The sequence below is a fragment of the Sapajus apella genome, unplaced genomic scaffold (genome assembly GCF_009761245.1).
Source record: "Sapajus apella isolate SASKATOON/1434 unplaced genomic scaffold, GSC_monkey_1.0 scaffold63, whole genome shotgun sequence".
NCBI lineage: Eukaryota > Metazoa > Chordata > Mammalia > Primates > Cebidae > Sapajus > Sapajus apella.
In genome coordinates, this window is record NW_022437003.1 from 8,380,660 (window position 1) to 8,395,561 (window position 14,902).

The 14,902-nt window shown below is 42.2% G+C and overlaps 1 protein-coding gene across 9 annotated transcripts in view; it reads left to right on the top strand.

Annotated features, from left to right (window-relative positions):
* ATXN1 (ataxin 1) overlaps positions 1-14,902 on the top strand; it is a 455,843-nt gene that overhangs the window by 277,400 nt on the left and 163,541 nt on the right. For 8 of the 9 annotated variants that reach the window (XM_032247759.1, XM_032247765.1, XM_032247757.1 and 5 more), the window contains one exon: positions 4,376-4,513. The gene's annotated coding sequence lies outside the window, so the exon portion shown is untranslated. Of the gene's footprint in view, positions 1-3,471; positions 4,045-4,375; positions 4,514-14,902 lie in introns of those variants that run through there. The other variant, XM_032247764.1, reaches the window with a different exon arrangement.

Sequence of the window (14,902 nt, forward strand, 5' to 3'; positions counted from 1 at the left end):
ATTTAGAAGGTGGGAAACCATTCCTGACCTTTGGAGGAGAAGGAAAGTCACTAACGGAGAGAAAAGTCGTAGAAATCAAGCTTTACGTTTTAAGTAGTTGGTGAAATGCTGGCATTGAATGGATAGTACAACGGTTTGTTGGTGAACAGGAGAGCGGTGACAGCCATTTGGGATCATGTTAGGGTACGGAGAAGGTCTTTTATGAATAGCAGTGACTGAATATGCTTGGAGTATGAGAAGTTTTCCAATAGAGAGAAAAAAGACGGAAGGGAAATCAGGGGCAGAACTGACCCCAGCAAGATCTGGAGCCAGTAGGAGGAGAACGGATTCAGAGCCCAGGTAGAGAGACTACATACAGTGTCATAACCTGGGTAATACACTGTGTGAAGTTTTTTTGGTTTTGGGGTTTTGAGGTTTTTTTTTTTTTTCTTTTTTTGCTTGTCACCTCTTTGAAATAGACAGGTGTCATTGCTTTCAATGTAGCTGTCATATGGTCATTAAATATACGCAAAAGATCCTCAGCATCTCTCTGGCCCTGTAATTGACAGTAATATTTAACCTTAGAGAAGTGGTTAAATGTGTGGTCCCTGATCAGCAGTATCAGCATCACCTGGGAACTTGTCAGAAATACAATTCTCTGACCCCACCCCCAGCCTACTGACTCAGAATTTCTACAGGTGGGTCCCAGCAAACTCTGATTTAACAAGACCCTCTAGCCATTTATTTTCCTTTCTTTTCTTTTTTCTGAGTCAGAGTCTTGTTCTTTCACCCAGGCTGGGGTGCAGTTTGTGATCATAGCTCACTGCAGGCTCGAGCTCCTGAGCTCAAGCCCCCTTCCCACCTCAGCTTCCCAAAATGCTGGGATTACAGGCGTGAGCCACTGCACGTGGAGTTCTCCAGCCGTTTCTGATTGCTCCATCGAGTTTGAGTATCACTGCCTCAGAGGCACGAGTGTTTCCTTAATAGTGGCTTTGAGAAGCTGTGAGAACTAAGGATGTAGGCTGCTGGTGACCAAGAAGTGGGAGAGTTTGTAGATCTTGAAAGGCGATGACAACTGTTCAAAATCCACTAATGACTAAAAGTGTAATGGATTGGAAGAACGGAACAGAAAGGCTAAGTTGTAATTTAATTTTTTTCAAGTTTGTGGAGGGCTGACACATGATGATGATGGGCATCATCAGAGTTTCAAGTCCCTGGAGGACACAGAAAGGTGAAATGGGCTTAAAGTGTAGCTGTAGACTGGTGATTCTTTTGGAGTAAGGGTTAAGTCCTAGAACAGGTTTTGGATATGGATCATTTAATTTAAATCCAGTCTCTTCCACTAGACGCCATTAGGAGGTTGCAAAAGAAGGGCATGGCAAGGTTTCTTTCATCAAGGAGCTTAGAAACTGTTTGAGCCTTCAAGACTTAAATAAATCCAGTGGAGTATAAAAAGACAGTATAACAAAGTGCTGAACTGAAAAGGACCTTGGGTCAGAATGTGTGCTAGAGACTGTAAGTGCTGTGGGCAGTCAGGAAAGGAGAAATTGGCATTGTGTCATTTTCTTCTCTAGGCAGAGGATGAAACTGACAGCCTGATATAATTTCCCAGGTTCAATGGCAAGATATTGGGCAGCTTGGCTTCAGTAAGTGCTTTTCCATGTTTTCTCTCTTCTTTCTGAGTGTGTCACAATTGCCAGGTCAAAGGGAAGTTTATATTCTGAGACATTGAATGTGGAATATTGTTAATATTTTTGTTTGTATGAGAAGCTTGTAGGATAAATTACATTTTAGCTCAGGCATTTTAAATGGAAAGAGACTCAAATAGAAGTTTGGTATATTCGTTTCAGACAGGCTTTCAGGCTTACTTCATTTATGGAGAGAACATGAATGAGCCTGTTGGGTGATGCTTTAACGTTGTAGGATGAAGAACGCAAACTACTGATTTTCTTTAGTGGAAGAATTAAGTTGAGCCAGATCTGGGAAGGTAGAGAAGAAGAAAACACTTCAGATGAACATGACATTTCCATTGCTTTTAATTTCTTTGTACCTTGCTTGCGGCTCATGTGGGTAAACAAGCAGATCACTGAACCAAGAACCAAGAGGGAAGGTTGACAGACACTGTTAAAGGTGGACATAAGAGTTATTTAAGCCCAAGAGAGAAATAAAAATACCGTAATCATCAAGGGGAAGCCAGAAATTTGGTACCTGATTCAAGGTACTTAAGAAAACGTGATCTGCTTTCAGTCCTTTTTGGGGGAGGGTTTTCTTAACTTCAGCTGTGGCATGCAGATGTCAACAGAGAGCTTCCTTTTATTTCACTGTGACGATGGAGTGACTTGGGGTGCATTAGAGAGCGAGGTCATTTGCCATCACATCAAGAATAATACCTGCATCAGGTGTGTTCCTCTCACAGCAATTAATCACAGAGAAGGTGTGTGTTGCTCTGATGGCCTAGCAGTCAGAAGATGAATCATCTCTTATTTCGAGGTATGGAGAACAGTTGTGTCACTCACTTCTTTTTCAAGGAGATTCAGTTTAAATGGTGAAATAAAAAAAGTGAAATAACAGAAAACAGTTGTACATCACTAGATTAGTTCATATAATGCACAGACTGTTTCCTCTACCTGGAAACCTGATGCCTGGCTAACTTCTACTCAACTTCAACTTCCCTGTTTGAATGTTAGTTTTGTTAAGACAAGCCTTCCTGAAACCCTCCTTCCAAGTGAGTGACTTCAAATCACAATGTTCATTTTTCCTTCTTATTGCCTATATAGTTTCCAAATTTTATGCAGCTACTAAACTCATGTAATTCTTTAATGTCTGTCAGTCTTGAGGCAGTGAGCTCCTTGGGGGCAGGGTCCTTGGCTACTTTGTTTTCCACGTATTCCCCAGCTGAACACAGAGCCTGGTGGATGTAGCAAATACCAAGTAAAATTGTATCAAGCGAATGATTTAATTAATGAGAAAGCACTTGGTAAACTATATTCATTATGAAAGTGATGGTTAATTATATGAGTAGCAGACACCTCCTTTCTTCTGTCCTAATTTTGTCTCTCCATTTTTTTTTTTTTTTTTTTTGTTATTTTGAGGCCTGCTTGTCAGTGTTTTACCAATTTTAAATCTAAGATTTGTTACTCATTCTTGCCTTTTTTGAGATAAGGGACCACTCTTTTTCTTCCTCAGAAATGCTATGAATGACACCCACAGTGCTAATACTACAACTCTGCTTTTTCCGTGCATGCTCGTGACTTTGAAAGGAAAAACGTGACTTGCCTGTGAGGATGGTGTATTTGGGAAGCACACGAGATTCTAGTGTAACACCTGAATTCTGTTTCTCATCATCCCCAAAGCCACTAATAGAAGTTCCTGTGCCTCAAGTGTGCTTCTCAAAAGTACACCGGGCAAAATAAGTTGATAGCATTGTTCCGGGAGAAGCGGTTCCTTGGTCAGCCTTAAAAAGGGCCGGGGTTGTGGGGGCGGGGGGTGCTGAATCAAGAAGTCCAGGTGTGGAAAATATTAATGATCAGGATATGAATAAGTCTTTTCATTAAAAGCAACAGCCAATAAACAACAGTTATCCAGTCCTTTTCCAGCAAGGTCCCAGTATGCCACTTATGTGGGTGTAAGTGTTGTCTTCGGTGGGTGGGCATGGCAGACAGCCAAGTGGAAAATTTCACAGCGTCGCAAACATTCAGTGCACGAAACGCTGCAAACCAGCAATCTGAGGGAGCCGTGTACCAAATAACCACGCTCCTGCATGTGCCCTCCTGCCCACCTTCCACTGTCTCAGCCTCCTGCTTGACACCTTCACTTTCTTTTTCCTGGAGATGCGAGACGCCTTCGTTTCTGTTCCTTTTCTCTCCTGAACCTCAGCACAGTAGGGCATGCAGATATTTGGATGCTCCAGGGATAGTTGATTGTTGGTGCCTCGCCAGTGCCCCAGAGCTCAGAACAGGCTTATGACCACCAATAATGCCTTGCGTTTACATAGTGGCTTTCTTCTGGGGAACTGTGTGTGCTTTGCAGGAATGATCCTCTTGATCTTCTCCATAACCTAGTGAGGTATGAGAATGGCAAAACATGCTCGTCCTTGCCTCCTTCTGCATAAAAGCCAAGTGGCCTGTGTTGAGGCTTTTGCAGGCTTGCGTGTCAGCTAAGATCGTGTCTGAAGTCTCAGAAATGGCTTCAATTTCGGGGTGAGGAGAGGCTGGCTGTACCATGCTGTGTTCTTTTTGGGGAAAGAGCAGACATATTGAACCTCTTTTTTAAGAAAATGGTCTTCGGTGAACTATCAATTCGTCTAATTGGTGGTGAGACTGTATTTGTTGAGATAAGAAGTGATTTGACGATGTGTTTACCTTTTTCTTTTTCTTCTGTTCTGTTTCCATGCCAGGTATTTCTCACTTTGCTGTGAAAGGAAGAAAGAACACGCCTGAGCCCAAGGGCCCTGAGGAGCCCTCCAGCGCCTGTGGGAAGTCTCCATGGTGAAGTATAGGCTGAGGCTACCTGTGAACAGTACACAGTGAATGTTGTAAGTTAACAACCAAAAACAGTATCTGCAGTGGCTTGCCTTGTCAGGATTCATGAATCACTTGATGTAACTGAGCCAGGTGTTGAAGGGGTATTAGCCTGAGCTCTAGGTGATCGGCTAGTGAATTTCTTTTTTTGAAGGAAGAGGTCCTGTTTGTATTTGCTAGAACTTGCCTTTCAGCTTCTATGGCGTGCTGCAGACTATCTCCCTCTGGAATAAAAAGATGGAATACAGTGATTCTTTCACTGTAGGGACATCTTTTCTACTGGTACAATCAAATTGTATCCGATTTAGAGCAGCCTTTTAAACTGGGCTATGGCAATTCTTTTAGGTTGGTGAGCAGTGGGTAAAATTCTCCAGGCTAAGATTTAGCAATCAGAATTTCCATCCAGCAATTAGTCTTCTTTATGCGCAGTTGATGAAAATGGCATTTTTCTCTCTGGTCTTTAAAATCTTGAGGTATGCAAGTTATAAGCATAAGTTGTGTTTGGTGCTTCTCTTATTCACAATGAGCTGATTTACTGGTTTTGATTGGGTTACTGGCTTGGGATTTTGAGAGGAGTAAAGTTTGTTCCCACACGTCAGCTGAGGGCTGCCTTGCATGACAAGTTTTAGTATCAGGTAATGGAAGAGATGACAAAATGTGACTTCTGGAAGCCCTTCCATTATGAAATAATGCAAGGGTGCTCAGCCCTGCTGCTTTCTGGAGAGTTTACCTTGTTGCTGAACTGGTTCACAAAACAGAGTCAGCTGAGTTTGACCAGGAAAGAATAGAGTCACCTGAAGCCCAGGGTGGCTTTGACCAGGAAAGAATAGAGTCACCTGAAGCCCAGGGTGGCTTGTGAGCACCTCTGAGAATGAGAAGATACTATCTTCAAATTTTAGGAAGTAATGAGACAATTGCTTTTAGGTTTTTGTTGTTGTTTGCATGTATATATAAATACATATGAATATTTCTGTTGCATATATGTATATTATTTGTGTGTGTGTGTGTGTGTGTATATATATATATATATTTTTTACATTTCCAGCTTCTTGTTAATTCAGCCAGAAAACTTTTTTGAGCATTTATTACCCTTTTTTTTTTTTTTGCCATTGCGTAAAAGATTTGAAAAGTGCAAAGTGCACCATGTATCAGGGAGAAAAGTATTGATGTGGAAAAAAAATTTCCTAATTTTTTTTTTGTTTCATGGATTTCTAAACATTTTTGTTAAAATATGCATATGTATCTATGTCTTCTTCTTAGGGTTAAATAATCAGTAATATTACTATGAGCTTATTAAATTCAGATATTCCCAGTGCTTCATTGAAAGCAGACAACAAGAGACAATGAAGTTTCAGTGTGTTTCCATTCTGTACATGCTGAGTCTAGTCAAAATCAGTCAACCTGGAATCAGCTGACCTGAATCCTTTTCCTACTGTTGAGATCAAGTGCCTTGGGCGAGTCACGAGCCCCCATACAGTGATATTTTGCAAGTCTGTGTTTTGCTCCATATTACCTTATTTTTATTTTATTTTTTTTAGTTGAGAGAGTGTCTCACTCTGTCACCCAGGCTGGAGTACAATGGTGTGATCTCGGTTCACTGCAACCTCTGCCTCCCGGGCTCAAGTAACCCTCCCACGTCAGCCCTCAGAGTAGCTGGAACCGCAGGTGCACACCACTATGCCTGGCTAATTATTTGCATTTTTGGTAGAGACAGAGTTTCACCATGCTGTCCAGGCTGTTCTTGAACTCCTGAGCTCAAGAGATGCTCCCGCCTCTGCCTCCTAAAATGCTGGGATTATAGGCATGAGCCACCATCCCCAGCACAGACTACCTTTTTATGAAGCAGTCAGTATTTCAGTTTGGCGTCCCCATAAGGGACAGAGCATGGTGAAGGCACTATTATTTAAAAAAGAAAAAACCTTATTGTAGAAGTTTCTATCACTGTCAAGGAATAATTGTGGGCCATGTTAGATTTGGGTACTCCAGTTACGGTGTATTTTACTAGAAATCATTTTCCCAATCAGGTAACTGTTAGAATGCACTTCTGGTGGCATTTTTTTCAGCGTTTTCATCCTAGGAAACAAATGTCATATGTAAAATTGCTTTAGGTTTCAGGCTCTATTTAAATGACTCGTGCAGTTACCATAATCAAGATAGCTTTTGTTTCAAATCTGGTTGGGTTTTTTTGTTGTTGTTTTTACCGTTGCTTTGAACTGTTCATGTGACACCCTGTCAGACCTCAAAGATTAAGTGAGGTTTTCAAAGAACTTCTAAAGTATACGCTTTAAGATGCCACATGGCAGACTTGAAGTAGTTTTAAAATCCTTCTGTAGATGGAGTGTGTCGAGAGAGGAAGAAAATACCAAATTCTAGTGAACTCTTTGCATGCTAAGTACTTTCTTTGAAAACCGCGTTTGCTTGGTAAGGGCAGTGGGGGTTCCTAGTTTTCTTAGAAAATTGTGTTATTAGTAACCTTTCATTACCTGGGCACATGTTTACGACACTGATTTTCTATCTTGCCTGGTTCTGGTGTCCTGTGTGCCCCAAAGCCTCTGCCATGGAGAGCTATCGCAGTAGAGAAGGAAGGTAATTTCCAAAGAATGTGTGTTTGCACATAGACAGGATCTGGGAGTGGGTGTATAACTATGTGAGTGATAATCACAGCAGCCATTGAAAAAGTAGTGGTTCCCATGCTCAGCAGTCCCTGCAGACTGCACCCCAAACTCCCTGCTCCCAGCTTTCACTCCTCTGCATGTCTGATTAACTGCCTCTCAAATCTGCCACTGCTTGCCAGCAGATGGCCTTTGCCCCTGAGGGTGTTTCGGACTGGCTCTAAGGTGGGGTATCTTGTGCAAGAAGAGAGTGATGCTGAGGCTGAGCTCAGAGTCAGCAAACCTGGATTTGATGCACAGTGCTATTGTTAATCGTATAACCTTGGGCCCTCTCCACCCTGAGGACTCATTTGATGATGGGCGACGGGAGAAAATTGAGTTAGATGACTCCAGGGGTGGTTCTCGCTCTAAGTGTCTCATGTTGCATAAAGTATCAGCCTTAGATGAGGCCGATTGAACCTTTATTTTACCTTTGGCTCCTAAAAATCAATGATTTGACACTACCTCATTTCCAACTGTGTTTAAAACATTGAACACAGTCTTAGAATTATTACATCTTTTACCACCATGAACCTGTTTCCACAGGACTGTCCTGGGCACCACATGATAATTCAAAGGTATTTCTTTGAGACCTTCCTTAGACTGTAACTTTAGCTGTTTAAATTTAGGGTACACATTCACTGGTTCTTTTGAAAATAAACAGGAGCCATTTTTGAACTTGAGTTTTCTAAAATGAACCACCTCTGTGCTCAAATATTGTTTAGAGTCTAAGCAAGGAGACAGTGATCCGTATGTCATTCCTAAGCTTCTCTGCTTCCTTGAGTTACCTTTTCAAAGCAACCTTTCCTGACCTCCACCCCATCCCTCTCCGTCCTCTAGCCTGCTATGTTTTTTTTCTAAGCACCTTACATATTATGTATTTATTTGTTAATCATCAATCTCCTCAACTAGTCTGTAAGCACTGCAAAAGGAGGGACAGTATCTTATTCTCCTTCCCTGGTGAATGAATAACACCTAAAACACTGCTTGTTCCATGATGGGCACTCAGTAAATATTCATTGAGTGAATGTCTAAGGATAGAATAAGGGTGTCCCTGGGCTTCTCATGTGTGGGCCTGAGCCATTAGGGAAAGAAACACACATGCTGTTCTGATGGGAATGCTTGAATCTGATAGCAGTTTAAGGGTGAGACGATTTTCTTTTCCTTAGAAGTTGGTATTTGATGTGTATAAAGAAATGTGGAGAGGGAACACTTTGTGTATTTAAAAAAAAAAATTTTTCTAGACCTATCAGTAGAGTTTGGGGATTTTCTAATACTTTTTTTTTTTTTTTAAATTCTGTGCTGTCTGTGTTTCCTGTCTTCTTCCACGTGAGTGGTTTGCTTTATCACTTGTTGTGGGCATCCTGCCCCAGCTTTCTGCGAGCCGTGGTGGTTTTGCCTCTTCCCATCACATCATTTCATCCCTGCTTATGTTCATGTTTCATTTCAAAGTTGGCCAGGCCCGAAGTGCTGTGTCTCCCTAAAATGGGACTGACTGAATAGCGCTTCATTCCAGTGCACACCTTACAATGAAACAATAGCGTGCTGCTCAAATTCAACCCATTTAATAGCTCTGTGATGTGTGATGGGAAGTTCACAAAGGCTTTCTTAGGGAGGCGTTGTGCTATTTAGCTTTTGAGGACAGCAGTAATAAAGGTTTCTGGAATTCTGTGTGTTTATGGACTCCCCTTTCAGAATAACGGCTCTGAGTGCAGGAATTACATTATTCCTGGGACGAAATGGAGAGACTAAAATAAACACCTCCGTGCCTGTGCAAACAGCTTTATGCTCTCTGTGTAAGTCTTAAAGAATGGGAGCTGAATTTCTCTTGCTCTGAATCTCCAGAGTAAGAGAATTGCACGTACACATTCTAATAAGAGTAAGCTAGGAATTTCCCTATGTGTCTGTCAATTTGTACCTTTTAGATTTGCCATCTGTGATACCAAATTCTTCAGCGCTATCATAAAAAAAATCTGAAGTGGATAAGAGCGTCAGGAGAGAAGGGGAGATTCCACTGTTGGACAAGTCAGGGAGAACAATCTCCTTTTTCTTAAGTCCTTGTTTGTAATGGCCCTGCAAATTGACCTGCAGATTGTAAAGGCAGAGAGGGTCTGACTGAGCTCCTTCATGCAAGTGCACTGGGTATGGCTTCAAGTCTTCTAGAGTTTTCTCTTTCGCCCGTTTCTCTCTCTTCTTCAGACTTCCTCAAATAGCTTCTGATTGACAGCTTCGCTAGTTCCTAGCCATTGCCCCTGGTGTGTTATTTGGGATTGGCACCTTTGGCAGGGTCTTTGCAGGCGCCACTGCTTCTAAGAATTGGTGTCAGAACTACCTCCTGAGGCAGCTGACAAAGTGTAGCCCACCCCAGACACACCCTTGCCCTCAGCACCTTCTTCCTCCAGTGCTCAGCCCTTCCCCTCAGCATCTTGGAGAGGAGGAGGAAAATGTTCGGAACACCCAGATGTTGTGGAAGGAGAAAAAGTTCATGGAACTTTTACAACATTTGTGTTCTATGGGGGCAAAAAAAGACACCAACAGCCTGGTCAGGCTGCTTTCTAACTAAATAGTGCTGAGGTAAAATGCTTTTGTGTCCTCTTTTGTGTGTGTGTTTGCGTGGGAGAGTTTCACTCTTGTTGCCCAGGCTAGAGTGCAATGGCAGGATATTGACTCACCGCAACCTCTGCTTCCCAGGTTCAAGCGATTCTCCTGCCACAGCCTCCTGAGTAGCTGGGATTACAGGCATGCGCCACCACGCCCAGCTAATTTTTTTTTCCTTTTTGTATTTTAAGTAGAGACTGGGTTTCACCATTTTGGCCAGGCTGGTCTCAAGCTCCTGACCTCAGGCAGTCCACCTGCCTTGGCCTCCCAAAGTGCTGGGATTATAGGCGTGCGCCACTGTGCCCAGCCTTGTGTCTTCTGTAAGATTAGAGTTCACTCAGTACCATATTTACGAAAAGACTGTTGTGTGCCAAGATGTGCTCAAGTCTGTCAGGAATCCAGTGCTGAGTAAATCTGTATTTACCACCCTTTGAGACTCTAAGAGGGCGCTATAGGAAGATGTACTTGGTAGCAGAGTCAGGCATACCGAAAGGACAATGGGTAAGCGTCCTCAGTGCTGGAATATCAGGAAAGACATCTAAACTGAGCCATCAAGTAGAAGTAGAATTTCAACCCAATATATGTATGTATTTCAAGAAGGCAAAGGCGGCTTTGAGAAGAGACTAGGAATAGTCTTTGGGTAACTACTTCAGTGTCTGGGCACGTGAGACCTCAGAGCCAGACACTAACAAAGACTTGAGGATTTGTAGCACATGGCCACCAGGCCACCACCATTTTCTTCAGGATCATTTTAAATCTTTTTTTTTTTCCAGACCAAGACTCTGGCTTTGTCGCCTAGGCTGGAGGGCAGTGGCACGATTTTAGCTCACCGCACCCTCTGCTTCCTAGTTTCAAGCAATTCTCCTGCCTCAGCCTCCCAAGTAGTTGGGATTACCTGCTTGCACTATGGTGCCGGCTAATTTTTGTATTTTTCACAGAGACGGGGTCTCACCATGTTGGCCAGGCTGGTCTCAAATTCTTGAGCTCAAGTGATCTGTGTGCCTTGGCCTCCCAAAGTGCTGGGATTACAGGTGTAAGCCACCATGGTGCCCAGCCCATTTTAGATCTTTATATGTAAAACTTGAAGCTAGAACTTGGGACATGTGAAGAATGGTGCTTCCTAACGTTAGTAAGGGTAGTGTTTCCAACTGAAGTTTGGACAGTAAAAGACATCTAAAATGAAAGATATATTTTTTTTTGGTGATATAAATTTGAAGTGCTCAATGTTCAAGAATCCACAAGAAAGAAGGGCAGGGATGAGTGAATAGTGATACCATCCAGAAGGGAACTACCAAGCCACTGAAAATCCTTCCAGATAGAGACCAAATAATTCCCACAGTGTGGGCACCTCACAGGTCAATCTGATTGTCATTTGTGTTGTAATATTACTGATGTATGTCATTTATCTTAAAGTCTGCCATTGCCATAGTACTCTGATTATTTTCACTATTCCTCCAAAAGATTGTTGTTGTTCTTTGCTTTCTTAAGGAAAGATGAGACACAAATAAGAACCAGTTGACATTGTTTAGTCATAGAACCCAACAAAATCTATCGGTTCTTAACAACACATAAATCGCTCCTTAGGACCAATATAAAGAGACAAATAGAAAGATAACTTCATTTTTTAAATTATCTAAATTTTTTACCTTTGTAAAAGAATCATACCATAAAAATATTTAACCATGTTTCCAACAGAAATTCATGTTAAATTTCCAGTGGTAGCTATGTAATAAATTATTGCTAAGTAGAATTGTAGACTAAAAGAATTAATCCATCTTCTGTAAATCCTGAGGATTATATTAACCTTTTGCAGACACCTAAACAAATACATTACATGTTTCAGAAAAAGTCATTTTTGACAAGTAGAAAATGACTTTTAGGTGTGATAGCAAATTAGCTGTTTGAAACCTATGTTAGAGAAATTAAGTTTTCAAAATAATTTTTTGTCTTTCTGTGCTTATATTCCTGAAACAACTTACTTAAGGAGAGTCTCCCTAGATGGAAACAGAAATGGAAGACAAATGGTGATCCTCGGTCACAATCTTTTATTTCCAAAACTCAGGCAGGTTCTTGTCATCATGCTCTTTGGACTCTTAACCATCTTCTCTTACTTCTAAATTCCACTTCTTTCTCATTACCTTTATAAACAGCATCTTGTGATCGTCTCCTGGTCTTGAGTGCCTGGCACCGGGAGGTGACATGCCTGTAGTGCTGGCAGAATTCACTGCTGGGCCCCTGCACAGGCCCTGGGCTCTCAGTTCCCTGTTTCAGTTTGCACATCAGCCATCCTCCCCAGCCTTCCTTTGTGCATCTAGAAATGGAAATGCTCTTGATAAAATGATTTTCTAAAGTTTCCATTAGGTTGCTCTTCATTTCGTTTTCCTTTCTTCTTCTCAAGCCTTTGTGGCTTGCATAGAATTGAAAAAAAATATGTAATTTCTCCAGGGCTAAAATCCAAGACTTTGATGGCAGTCTTAATGCCTGGGGCTCGTACGAGTTGCTACCCGTTATAAGCATTGTAAAACTCGCCCTGCAGAACAAAGAGAACTGGGCACAAATGTTATTCTCTTCTTCTACCATGGCAAGCCCTAGTGTTCCGGTTTCCTTTGCCTTTTTCTTCTTTGATCTCTAAAAGGAGGTAGAAGAGTAGAATGCTTTTGTTCAGAAAGGAGAAAGCTATTGCTTGTCCAGACACATTGTTTTTTCCTTCTCTTTGGCAACCGCAATGGCTCTACCTGTTTCTGGCCCTCATACTTCTGCTTGTGAACGCCCTTCCTCCCTGATTTTCAGGAAACTAACAAATTAAAGGTGCAAATGTCAGGTGGCTACTGCATAGCTACGGGCTCACATAATTCAAAACTGAGTCGTCCAGGCTCCATCTAAAGCTAGTTCCTTGCCCATTCTGAGCCACCACCACATCAACAAATGTAGATGAAAGGGTAGTGTGTCAAGGTGAGAGCTGCCCACTGGGTAGTGTTACTCTGCCACTCGCTGTAGGGGACAGATTGGCTGCCAATTGGTATCTCATCGCTGTCATCGGAGTTTACAATCCAGGTTCCCAGCTCCACTGGTGATCTATTTCTGTGCCTCTGCAGTGACGCCAGTTGTCCTAGCAACGTGCTGGCTGGCACTTCCTTAAAGGCAAGCGAGGGAGTGGCAGTGGAAGAGGGTGGCCTGCAGAGGGTCAGAAGGGAGTTGGCAGTCACCTTGCTCAAAGAGGATTTTCCATTTCCCTCATCTGGGCAGGCCTCCAGGAGGAGAACATCACTTACTAAGTGTATCATGGGAGTGTCACTTAATAAGGATCATGGACCACATGGTCTTTCTGGTACAGATAGAATCCCATGGAGAATAACAAATGAATTAATGGATAGTCCAGGCAGAATGTGGGCACTGTCAGGCCAGGATGTTAGGTGATCTCAGAGCATCTGATGGTATCGGCTTTTCTTGTGAATTGGGTTAATGTTCTGGTTGTTGATCAGCACTGGCATGCAGAGTTGGAGACATGAGTAGATGTTTGGGAGGAATCAGAGGTCAAGGGAGGCAGAAGGAAGGGAAGCACCATGGCAGTCCCTCTTGGCTCCTTTTCCTATTGACAGGTCTGGCCTAAAAGCCGTCCAGTGTAATGAGAGCCTTCTTACTGGGCACTGGTAATTTATCCATGCACCCAGCATTGAAAAGAAATACAGCCCACCTTGTGCTCTTCTTTTTAATTGCTCTCCTCTCTTTATGCCAAGCTGAATTGGCACTAAATGACTACTTCTACCATTTTCTGAGTTGGATCCAAAGAACATAGAAATCCTGAGGATTGTATCTTAAAGTCCCTGTGCAAGGTGGCCTTGCCTAGATGAAGTCTAAAATGGCCAGTCAAGTGACATTGGCAGTCCTAGAGGCTTCTTCCATGGCCACGTCTCTGTGAAAGCCCCTAGGCAATGGATTTGGGTGACATTTTCTTTTGCGGGTGCTTCTATGTGTGGCCCTGGAGACGTCAAGTAATTTCTCATGAAAGAGACTCAAAGTGGGTCTTTGCCAGAAAATGGGGAACAAGGGAGACTGATGAAGCGGTGTCCCCAGAGCATTGGAGACCTACAAATGACTGAAAGTATGAAGTGTGCATTATTGCCTTTCTCTTCACAGCTAAAACATGACCTGCATCATTTGTTTCACTGAATGACCACACTCAAGCCAAGATGATTGCATGAAACTGTGCGCTTATGATGGAAAAGGCGTTTAGGGTGTAACTGACCATTTCTAGCACCTTTTGTAAACTCAACAAGTATTCACTCCTTCTACCATAGCTGGAATAAGGGTTGGTAGTAAAGATCTGGGACTGGAATTAAGAGAAATAATTTTTGGAAAAAGAAAAACTCCAAGGGTAGCTGTTTGTACTTTCAGAGCATCCCATGTTTTCAGGATGTTCCGTAGGAGATAAATCAGTTTTGTTAGACAGTGTGTAGTGTGCCCAGCCTAGCTCATTATTTTAAATCACCAAAATGATCTAAATGATAGAAGACACTGTGTGTTCCTGAAACATTAAATATCTATTAAGTGCATTTTGATACTGTGAAGTACGGTTTTGTTTTATTTTGTTGGATTATTATATAACTGTTAAAACTTAGTGATTAAATACTCATTCTTTATGGTGCACAGATAATAAAGCTAGTTCTCCCCTGTGAATAAGAAATACAACTAATGTAAATGGCATTAAGCTTAGAAGATTCAGATTCTTCTCTAGGTTTGACAGTTGCTTTTTTAGAAGAAATTTGGTCAAGTAGATGTTAGCCCAGTTAGGTTTCATGAACTTCATGATTTATATACTTTTCTTTTTACAGCCTTTGTAGATACACAGTAAATAATTGGAAGCATACTAGAAGATAAAGGACCTGTTGGCTGGGCACGGTGGCTCATGCCTGTAATCCCTGCACTTTGGGAGGCCGAGGTGGGCAGATCAGTTGAGATCAGGAGTTTGAGACTGCCCTGGCCAATATGGTAAAACCCGTGTCTCTACTAAAAATACAAAAATGAGCCAGACGTGGTGGTGCACACCTGTGATCCCAACTACTCAGGAGGCTGAGTTAGGAGAATCACTTGAATCTAGGAGGTGGAGGTTGCAGTAAGCCAAGATCATGCCATTGTACTCCAGCCTGGGTGACA